Raw genomic sequence first — 8939 nt, 5'->3', positions numbered from 1 at the left:
AGTGGGTTGCTTCACCACACATTGGATTATAGATCCACAAAAACAAGCATACATATAGGGAGTATTGAGTAATGTGCATGGTATGAATAAGGAATTTGGTTTTACAAGTAAAATTTGGAACTTACGGTTCTTGTGAACATGCATTTTGATAGAAACAGCAAACTAAACAGCAGTAAACGATAGGGAGTATGAGCAAATTAAATAGCAGTTGAGGATAAAGACTTCAGAAGGACTTACTTAAATTAACAGTTAACACCGGCTTTATAATGCCCTTCTCCATGTCAAGGGAAGGATAACTCAGGAATTTCAGCACAGAATCTTCATAAGCATTGCATGTACTCTACAATTTGTAGAGAGTAATTATAGATATGATAATACTTGAAGCGATAGAGGATAATTAAGATAAGGTGCAGATTGATGCTACATATTCAACTACCAATCCCTGGAAGTACAAGCGTTACAGGACAAAATGTACTGACAAGAGCAATGGGCTACACTTCTGCACTGGCATTGTCTGTGTATTTAACTTTTTGGTAAGATTAAATATAGATCTGATCTTTTTTAGAAAATGGTGGGCGAGGGAGATAAGATGTAGAGCTACACAATGAACCAATCCCTCTTCCCATAATACGAGAGTGTTTTGAACACTGGTGTACTGTACAAAATGTTCTTATATTATGGGATGGAGGGAGTAGTTGTTAATGTAAGTACAGTGATAGACGACGTTCAGTCCATACAAGAGGACTGCAGAGCTAAACCTCTTCAAAAGCATTGGGTTGATTCTAAATTTATGTAAGAGTCCATCCGGATCTTATAATGTCCACCAAATGGATGATAACGAGGCTAACATGTGCAGTGATGCTACATAATCAAACAACTATGAAAGCAAGTATGGTCATATAGGGCAAGAGGTACTCACAAGAGGAATGCAGTGTGCAGTATAGTTGCGAGATTCTGTGGTCCCTTGAGAATGAATGTTCTTCTGCTAACAGTTTTTGTACAAGTGAGACGTTAAGGCAAATGCAGAAATGTAGTTCAAATTGTGATGTGATATCATAGACAGTACCTTACGCTGCAGACGAGACCAATGTGTAACAAGATTATTCCAGTCACTGTCGGATAAATGTAGCACCGAAGACTTTACATAAATTTTGTTTAGAGGCTTGCCATCGAAGTGCGCTTGCCTTAGGTAGGAATACTTCATCAACCAGTGCTTGAAAAGCGCAACCAACCCTTGCTCGTCTTGACAATCTAGTTTGGTCCTCGCCTATTTAAAAGAATGAGATCTTGTGTCTTCTGTCAGCAGAAACATATGCAGTAATTACCATGAATAACTTTAGTATATTACTTACACGTAAGTTGCGGAGGAAGACTGGAAATTGTTCTGTGTCTATGGTATAATCTTTCCATGAAGGAAAGATGCGCACAAAGTTCCTGACAACAATATAATCTTCGTCTTCTAAACTGGGAAGAAATGGAACAGGGGTCCTATTTGCTGCAATTGGGGCTCTCTCTAGTTCGAAAAGGGATTTGGCAACTGGATTTGGTGTACTCTTTACTGGAATGGGGGTTTTGCGTTGTAGAGCTGGTGCTATGTCAACTGGCATCATCATACTGTTTGTTGCAGTTGGGGTCTGCTAAGTTGGGGCATCAGAAATGACCAGTGTAGTAGGGCTAGAGTCTGCTAGAGTTGGGGTGTTTTGTGGGTCAGGTGATATTGCAACTACACCTAATGGGCTATTTGATTTATCAGGTGTCACTACCTTTTCCAAATACTTTGCTTGTCCTCCTCCGTGATCAGCAATCGCCCTCTTCCTTTTAAACGTCTGATACACAAGAATAACATTTGAATGGATAAATATGGTATGATGACAGATGGAATATGTACTGAAAATGGATAGGCAGGGCGTATTCACATACACGATGTGTAAACTAAGCTAATGGCAGTGCAACAAAGTAGAAGCAATGCAAAGCATCAGTTGCAAGATATGTGCGACCAATATAACCTTGGAAAGTTAGAGCAAGCACCTTGATGGGTGAATAAGATAGGGATCTGCCTCTGACTCCACTAGGGAGCTACATTGACTTAGGTCTCCCTCTAGCTCAGAATCACTGTTAGGATCATATTCTGAGCATGAATCTGTAGGTGGAGAGCGTTTGCATTGCATTGCATCCAGACTTGATTTCAGTCCCTTAATGCCAAGTTTGACAGCCATGGCATTGTTTTGCTTTATTCTTTTCATGCGCGCAAGCTCATAATCATTATGATGCTGTTCAGAATCTGAGATTCATGAAAACATAAAAAGTAGTCAGATTATCTATGGAATGCATTGCGGATTCAACTCGAAGAGTGTCTCCCTATAAACCCCTGCATATGCAAAGTTCACCCCCAACCGTGCTGACCAGACCACACATAGAAATACAAACCCCTTATGTCTCTATAACAGGCAGACACACATTTCAAAACTAAAGTAGGAACACTAGAATCATATCAAATTCGTATTTGAACAAATAAACTAAGGAATTAGGAGTGGCATAATGTTTAGCTTCAAGGGTGGAGTGTTGGTAGTGCGACACAAAGCAAGTAGGCAGATTGTATTCCATGTAAAAGATCGAAGCCTATGTAAAAGCTGGAAATGACACTTTCTTTCTATACAATGCAGTGTTCGTTGCCCACACATGATGGAAGAGATCACATAGAGAAATACTATTCACTCATGTCTACAGTTCCAGTATTTTGAAACATGGTGGTCCACCCTAAAATAATATTGACAACAAATATGACAAGGCAATCATAGATGTAGTGAATCAATCATTTACTTGTGAGCTTACTAGGACATTTATGCAAAATTGTAACTGCAGTAAGAGACCATCCAAAATCTGAATCAAGAAGTTTGTCTAGAACTTATTGTTTGCAACTAATCGACGTGAATAATTGGATATCATATCGAATGAGTAAGGAAGACAAGTAAAATTGTCAACAAACCTGGCCTGCAGTAGTAATCTAGGTCAATGTCACTACGACCAACAATCCAAAATGACTAGTGTCCGTTCCTAGTGCCGGAATTTTTAAACCCTATGAACTTTACAGGTACTAAAGATTACTGAAATACATTTGAACCATTAAGTGTAGGTAGCACTCATCACACAACAAACCCTAATGACAGACCTGCCTAATGAGTAATGAATCAATTACAAAATGGGTGTTGAGGAGTGGCTGCTGAGTGTTGAGGACGTATCTCAGGATAAATCGGGTTGACTTAGTGGGTGCTGCACGCCTAAGCCCTGAATGGACTGGGAAGGTAGGCACGGCGGCGCACCCGGGCAGCGGTGATGCTTTTGGCGGGTGGCTCCTGACCTCCTGTTAGTCCGGCGTCTCCTCCTAGAGTCATGCCGTCCAGGGACGGCAAGTTGCTGGTGAGGCAGGCGGCTGGGGGTGAGTAGAGATCGAAAGCGCGCAGCGGAACAGAGGGGAATCGGCCCCTGGGATGACCCAAAGTCCCAGGGTGGGCCACGGCCCACCGTGGGCAGCGAGTAGAGATACACACACGAGCAGCGAACATGCATTTTCGAAACTAAATTAGGAACATTTAGCTGACCAATTAAACAACTCTATTTTAATAATATCAGATTCGTAATTGAACAACTAAGCTTGTTTAGCTTGATGGGTGGAGCAATGCTATTATGACACGAAGCACGTATTATGATCGTATAGTGATCATAAAAGGGGGAAACCCTAAGAATTTTTTTAGCAAAAGAGGGTTTCCCCTCCGATTTCTATTAAAGAAACCACCACGGAACCAACATGATCAATTAAACCGTATTATGATTGTGCCATGGTAGATTTAAAGCTGCAAACCGGAGAAATGATATTTAGCATCCATTGTTTGCTTCGAACTAGGAACTAAATTCTAAGAGCTGAAAAGAAAGTAGAGTAACCAAGTTACAATCTATTTTTTGGTTGAGATCAAAAAGTTCAGGAGATATGAAGTACCACCTCCCTTGCGGCGCCATGTAGGCATCGAGGGTGCGATGGCTGTCGGTGGTGTTGAAGCAGATCTGCGACGGTAGACGGGTGCATCAGGGGATAAGTCCCATTGCGATGGAAGAGAAGGTCGTGTGAGCGGCCTCGGCAGAGAGGACGACGCCACCGATGAACGAGAGGACGCGATGCAAGGCTCTTGGTTTGTCGCCGTGAATGAGAAACGTCCATCTCTAGTAGTGGACAACACGGTCTTGGTAGGCGCTCCGGCATGGTGGAGGACGGTGGCGATGGATGGGGTGGAGGACGTCGACGATGGATGGGATGGCAGACGGAGGAGGCTGGTGTGGGGATGGTGTTCTAGCGCGGATGGTGTATGAATGGGAAAATGCAGGGAGAGGTGCGGGGAACCATGTTTTTGGGACGCGCCTATCTGAAATATGGGAAAGTTACGAACTTAGACCATGCTTAAAATTTGGATGTCTTGTCGGTTAGGGATAGGACGGTAATCTCGCATCTTGCCAATATTTGCGTGGAGCGATTTCGAGCGAGGAGACGGTGTTTTGGTGCCCATGGTTGGCGCCACGATGTATGAACATGGCTGACAGGTAGAGCGGTTGTGTCACGTCTGAGTGAAGTCACAAACCTGCCCCCTATTGAAAATATTTGCCTACATCGATTTCGGCTGAGTCGAATTTGTTTTGCCGCCCACCGTGTATGTATGGGCAAATGGAGGGAGAAACAGAGGTCTTTTAGATGAGCTTGAATCAAATGTGTTTTGCCGCGCAGAATGGGCTCAGAGGTGGTCGTGTCATGTCTAATTGAAGTTACTAACCTACCCCTATTGAGAGCAGTGGAAATCAGGCCGATGGATTGTCTGTGTAATGGGTAGGCAGTAATTTCCATCTCCCAAACACTTGGCTTCAGGCAGCCGACGTGGGAGTGGACATTTTGCCACTTCTTTCAAATTTTGGGACAATAAGCATCCACGTTTACCCTGGCAACTAAATTCGAGTCCATTTTGTATTCCTATACGAATCTTTATAAATCATTTTATGTGTTTTTATATATCTTCAAAAGCACGACAAAGATGTATTCCACTGTCATATATGAATATGATTTGCAAATGCCGATACTCAAATTCAGAAGCTAGAATCCAGTTTAAGGTGAATTCAAATATTTGGAACACTTTATGTCCAACTCAAATGTCACACGCAGCATAATGTGTACTCCCATTTAGATATGTACACAAGCGATGTATCAAGATTCAAGTACCGAGTCAATCAACCAAGAATGTAAACTAACAAACGTATAAACACGTATAGAGTATATGGATCAATAATATCAACTAACATACATAAGCCAGGCTGCTGTACTTTTTTTTGCTAGAACATCATCCTTTTTTGAGCGAAGCTACTATAGCATCTTGGCCCTATCCGATGCGTGCCACTTATGGTCCATCTATACTACTATTATTGCTGAATGCACATTCACCCGATTGGCATATTCATACGTCTGGCACAACAATCAAAATGAAATGTCTCTAAGTCTTATCAATTAATACAGACTTGTGCTCAAATAAAATTACAAACCAAAAAACACAAAACAATTATTACATGATCTCTAAAACAAATGCATTGATTAAATACATGAACAAACAACACAAAGGTTATTCAACGATGGAAAGAACATTTCACCTATGATTTACCAAGTGGGAATTTAATTTCCCTTTTTCCTTCATGACCTTAACAATGCGGTCAGTCTCAGCTTGCTTTGTTTTGAAATCCACCAAATATTTAATGGTTGTCTTGAGTACTGCTTGTGATTGTTTTGTTTTCTTCCTCAACATTTCAACTTCATCTCTAAGTGCAGAAGCAGAATCTCTTTCTACCACTAGTTTAGCCTCTAGAGCATCAGTAGTTGGCAATTCATGATGCACGATTGGGCCGGTGCCACTGCTGTGGGATGATACAACGTCCATGGGGACCTCGCTCTTTGATCTTGGGCTAACCTGTTTTTCCATTAAAGTTCCAATTGGATTACGAAAAGTTGAAGTTAGCAAAACATCTCAACTGGGAGTTATAACAGCAAACCAGTTAAACAAACAAGGAATTAAAGAGTTTCAGTTGGATGCTAAAAAGTAGTTATTAACATCATTGTAACCGGTTGTTGCAGAAGCAAAGCAGTTAAACAAACAAGTTTTGCAAAAGGTACCTGTTGTGGCATTGGAGTTTCTCTTGGATCCTGAAAAGTTGAGTAGTCAGTAACTTGATTAGAGCAACAAGTTACATCAGAAAACCTGTTACACAAATATATTTTTGAAAATGTACCTGCTGTGCAATTGGACTTCCAATTGGATCCTAAAAACTTGAAGTTGGTAAGATGATTACAGCAACAAGTTATAGCAGAAAACCAAGTAAACAAGGAAGTTTCTGAAAACATACTTGTTGTGCCAATGGAGTTTCAGTTGGATCCTGCAAACTTGAATACTAGCAATCAATAAATAAAGTTTTGCAAGAGCCATAAGAAACTAACATCAAACTAGTAAAACTAACCAGTTTTGGCAACATATTTAATTACACATGAACTAGTAAAACTAACAAGTTCTTGGCAACATATTGAAGTAACAAGTCGGTACCATTTACCAGCAACACAAACATCTGTAATTCTTTGATGTAAGCAAAATGATTCCAACACATATATAAGTTAAAAAGATGGTCTCCCTCATATAGACCTGATAGTTCTCTATCTATGAACATGCAAACATTACTAGTGCTACAAGTGATAACAACAAACCATTTAATAAAAAATGGTATCTGAACGTAAATTACTTGTGAATTCTGCTGCACCCTAGAATTACATATGACCAGCTATCTACGTGCTTAAGTAGCTATTTAAGTTCAGGAAAACAGGTAATTCTTAATAGTAAGTATCAAACATATAGATATGCGCAGTCTATAATACGATTAACAGGCTATGGCATTAAGTAATCAGTAGCAAACTAAATTAAGCCAAGCAACGTAATTGAACAATTTTGCAATAAGTGGCTAAATAAATTCCGAGAAGCAGGTAACTGAACTTACGCTAGCTCTTTGTACAGACACACTGCAACTTATTTTTCATTTACAAGGTTCTACGAAGGAGTCCATGGCATCAATTGCTTGGATACGCACTCCCAATACTTCTTTCTTCCCACACTGCATTGGTAAGTCGAATGGTTATTCTGGTAAGATGGTGCGTCCTTGATATGTTATATGAGGACGTGTAGTCAGACTAGTTGTAGCCACACACATTACACTGGCCTTTACTGTATATTTCATGCGGTTACATTTGGCATATCGAGATCTATGCAATCTACAACAGGATGAAAAGACTGGCATCCTTCACATTATTGGCGAACTCAGTTCATAAAAACAAGCAATTCAACCATTCTGTTGGTAAATCAAAAGCGCCACTGGAAATTTTTCACTGCCCCAATCATACATGCAAAAAGGGGCGATGCCGCCGTAGGGGCTAGTATGGGTGGCCGTCTCGGGTGGCTGGAAATTGTGCACCTAGTTTGAGTCATCCAGGTTGGCCCAGGCTAGTTTTGTTTGTCCCAACGCACGAGCAGGCAATGTAAAAAATGAAGAAAAACGTTTCAATTTGGATGGTCCAATAACGTATGTGCAAGGCAGGCCCTATAGCAGGCTCGTGGCCCAAACGAGCGCCTCCCATATCGATCGACAACAGGAAAAATCCCAATTCGGTCGCTCCAGCCTCCAGTCTGGTTCACTCCTAACCTAGGCGCCACTGGATAGACCGACACAACACTTCCTCGCGCCCTCGTTGGAGGGCGGTCGTAGGGCTTCAAGCAAAAGGAAGGACAAGGAGCTAAAGATCCAACCCTGGGTGTAGCCTGTGTGGGAGGCAGCGGCGGCAGCACGGGCATGACATCGAGGTTGCGCAAATGGACAGTCGCAGCTTGCAAGAGTAGCATGCACAATGAGCAGGTACATCACATCCTTGATTATATCTAATTCAACTATTCAATTTTTGGCCAATAGTTAAACCTGACTGTGTTGTAAAACTTCTTGTATGTAGGGAATCTATGAGAAAATGAAACCAATTTCTACTTATTTTATAACTCCCCCAATCAATACTGAACTGACTGAATCTGATGTATCTAATCAAGTTTCCGGTGCAAACATAGAAGCTCATGTTGTTCTTGAGCCTGAAGAGTCTAATGAACAGACTACTAATGAAGGATTTGATGGAAACATTTTACATGCTCCTGGTGATGAACATATAGTGTCTAATGAGGGATCTAATGCAAGCATTTTACAAGCTCCCATTGAAGGATTTAGTGTCTAAAATGATGATCTGCTATGTTGAGAGAGACATAGAAAATTATAGGCATTTATGACAAGCAAATTATAGTACATTTTCATGGCTTGAGGAAACGTCGAGGCCATCCACCAGAAAGTCCCCGTATCATGACAACGTAGCATAAATACTTTTCTAATATGTTGTTTGAAACTATTGGCATACTTGTGCAAGATAGATATATTGATATGCAGTTTGCACACTGGTTATAGGTGCACTTACACTTCAATATTTTCAGCCAAAGAACGAATAATTCAAGCAGGTACAGACCATGTTAGTAGTCCTTGTACACCATGTTGCATTTTGTGTTTTTTGGTGCTTGCATCATTTAGTGTTTTGTAATCTGAACTACTTTGGATCATTAGCTGGTTCTCAAAGTGCATGTAGCTTCACATTTCTCAAGTTATGTTGACTTCCGGAGTGCAAGTGACTTCATATTTTTAAGTTAATTGTTCGCCCTTTGTAACTTGAATTTGTGGATCCGCCAGTGCATACAAATCATACACGCATGCCAGTACGAATTAAATGAAATCAGGGGCTTACGCTAGCTCGTTGCACAGGCTCACTGCAACTCTACTTGCGCTTGGGATGT

Source organism: Triticum aestivum, chromosome 1B (assembly GCF_018294505.1).
Source record: "Triticum aestivum cultivar Chinese Spring chromosome 1B, IWGSC CS RefSeq v2.1, whole genome shotgun sequence".
Classification (NCBI taxonomy): domain Eukaryota; kingdom Viridiplantae; phylum Streptophyta; class Magnoliopsida; order Poales; family Poaceae; genus Triticum; species Triticum aestivum.
Note: the sequence above shows the minus strand (reverse complement) of the source record.